Below are 3,204 nucleotides of genomic sequence, written 5' to 3'. Positions count from 1 at the left end.
GCCCAGGTGCTTCTCCCCGAGGAGGAGTCCTGGTGTGGGTATAGCGCTGGGGCGGCTGGCAGTCTGGGGCAGGCTCTCCTGCAGGGCAGATGGTTGGGAAGCTGCCCAGGTCGGGGCCATCCTGTGGCCTGGGGCGGGGTCTCCTGGCAGCCCGCAGCAGGGGCCTAGGAGCCCTCCACCATGTGCCTGGCCTGCAGAGGGTCTGGGTTGGCAGGTGCCATGGAGGGGCTGCCAAACAGGAGCTCGTGCTTGAGCTCAAAGGCATAGGAGCCCCGGGGGCCACCTGTCAGCTGTCCGGTGGTCTGGGGGGCCTGGGACAGGAGACCTCAGGCTGGCGGGTCCCCAGTGAAGAGCTCTGCTGCAGAAGCAGCCACAGGGCTGCGGGAGAGTGGCCAGGTGGGGCCCCACACAGTTCTGGGGTCCTCCTTCACCCAGGGTGCTCCGGATCCCTGCCATTTCAACCCCCAGGCAGTTGGGCATCTGGCGAACATGTTGCATGTAAGGTTTGGCGGAAGCCCGCTGTTGCATGTAGGGAGATGGCCTCTGGTGGGGAAGGTGCCAGCACTCGGCCCCGCCTCCTGACTCCCTGCACCCCTGACCTCAGCCTCCCACAGCAGCTGCTGTAAAGTCCAGGGGATACCTGCTGGCTCAGGGCTGCCCTGCGGCCCGGGCGCCCTGTTTCTCTGGCTGGGTGTGTCAGCCCTCTGGGTCACTCATATGTGGAATTTAAGAAATGAAACTGATGGGCATGGGGAACAGAAGGAAAAATACAATGAGATAAAAACAGAGCAGGAGGCAAACCATAAGAGACTCTTAATCATAGGAAACAAAGTGACAGTCACTGGAGGGGAGGTGGGTGGTGGATCAGGTACCTGGGGGATGGGCATTAAGGAGGGCATGTGAAGTGATGAGCACTAGGTGTTATATGCAACTGATGAATCACTACATTCTACCCAAGTCTCATACTACACTATATGTTAACCAACTTGAATTTGAATACAATCTAAAAAAAAGAATGAAAAAAATCACACATTCTTGTGTACAGTGAAGAAAGAACTCTGCATCCAATTAAAAAAGCAGTAATGGGGCACTCGCTATGTGCATCATCAGTTACCAAGAACTTGCTCACCACCATCTTTCAGGTATTAACAAATCACAATTTCTAAGCTTTTTATTAAATCAGGGACTTCCACTTCCTGAGAAGATACATACATACATACATGGTGCAAGCCAAAGCCTCGATCCCAACAACCAGAAAAGATGTGCTCCTGGCGATAGTCAGGAAGCTGTCAGATGACCAGAGCTAGGTAAAGGATCCATGCAGAGGACAGAGAGCGCTTCACTGGGGAGGCTGATGATGGGGCACCATTTTGTCCCCAGGCCACTTGCCGATTCAGGACATCAGCTCCACTGGGATAAGAGGACACCATCACCATACAGTGACACACTGGAAACTCAAGGAGGCCCAAATGCAAGGCTGACATTCCCACAGGACGTGTGCTTTGGGAAGGTGGGAGGTGAAGGGGACGGGACCGAGCGAAGCTTATCGTGGCCTCGCAGTACCTACGGGATGAGCCTCTGCTAGCGAGAACGGGTCTCCCACAAACACAGACCCACCCACGTGGGAGCTTCCAGATGACTAAGCTGCATGGGGCAGAAGAAGACCAAGTATGACACTCCAAATCCCTGAAAGGACTAGCGTAGTGCTTGTGAGGCCTTCCAGTGCTGAGGACAAAGAGCCTGCTTCTGACTAGTGGGTCTCAATCAAAACACAGAGTGTCCACAGGGGAAAAACAGGGAAAAATTACAGGGGCACTGAAGGCCAGCTCAATGCACCAAAGAGAAGAAGGGACTATCGACCAACTAAATAAACCATCTGGCCCTCGATGTTCTTTCATTCACTGTGTTATGCACACATCCAAAGAATTACCAGAAACATACACGGGAAGGAAAATGCAACCAATAATTCAGAATAAAAATAAGCAAAGACCGTGAAGTAAGTAAGATCATGCTGGTAAGAAAAACAGGTAACAAGATGGACAGAAGTGGATGCAACAAATGGAGAACTGAATGAGAAAAGTGTAATGCATATGAAGAAATCACATGGATATTCTAGACCTATAAAATAAACTATCTTTCACCAAGCATTCATCGATGGCTTAACAGAAAACTCGGATGGCATAGGAAAGGACAAGATTGGTGAGTTCTGAGATAGAGCAAACAGACAATACCAAAACTGGAGAGCAAGCAGAAGAAGCAATGAAAAGAACAGAAGACACACGGTCCACAGCAAAAGGCCCATCATACTTGAACTTGAGGTCCCAGGAAAAGAGGGACAGAGATAGAAGCAATATCCAGAGAGAGAACAGCCAAGGATCCCAAACTGCAGAAAGACACCAATTCCCACATTCAAGAGGCAGAATGAAAACACATGTGCGCTTACAGGCACACACAGCACACGCGTGCACATATACACACAGGCACGCATCACACACAGGTCACGTGATCATCAAAATACAGAAAAACAAAAACAAAAAGGAAATCCTAAAAGCAGCTGTGGCTGGGGATGGGGGTTGGGAAGAGACACCCCCTTCAAAAGAACAATAGGTTGTGTAGAAACACAATAGGGGAAAATCAAGTTCTGGCCATTTGAGGTTTGGAGGGAGACTGGAGGAAAAGAGTATATTTGAATCAGATTTTTAAAAAAACCTTTTAGGTAACGTATTGAGTAGTTTGCTAAGTATTCAAAAATTTACAACATGTTATTTAAATTTCACAACTTTCTGAACTAAATATGATTACTTCCTTTTACACATAGAAACTCTAAGCTTCTTGCCAAAGGCCTCACAATTCCCACGTCACAGAACAAAGACACAAGCCCAGAGCTGTCTGAAACGATGGTGATGCTCGCAGTTTGCTACCACAGTGCTTCATCCAAAGAGAAGGAGGCATGAGCATTAGTGGAATGATGTAAGAGTTATAATATGCAAAGATTAAGGAGCAGAAAATAAAGGGGGTGGGGGCCAACTCAAAGTTGCAGGGGACAGAGAATAGAGCGGTGTAACAAAGTTAAAGTGACAAGTAAACAGGAAAACCGTGAACCACGCTTGCTTGACGCAGTGAGCGAGAGCGATGGAAACACGGCATTTGATCAAATCACACTATTTACTTTTTTTCTCACTCTGCTAACAGCTTAACCATGGA

This window comes from Canis lupus, unplaced genomic scaffold (genome assembly GCF_011100685.1).
Source record: "Canis lupus familiaris isolate Mischka breed German Shepherd unplaced genomic scaffold, alternate assembly UU_Cfam_GSD_1.0 chrUn_S1705H1899, whole genome shotgun sequence".
NCBI classification, from domain to species: domain Eukaryota; kingdom Metazoa; phylum Chordata; class Mammalia; order Carnivora; family Canidae; genus Canis; species Canis lupus.
The sequence above is the reverse complement of the archived record's forward strand: the minus strand, read 5'-3'. Positions refer to the sequence as shown.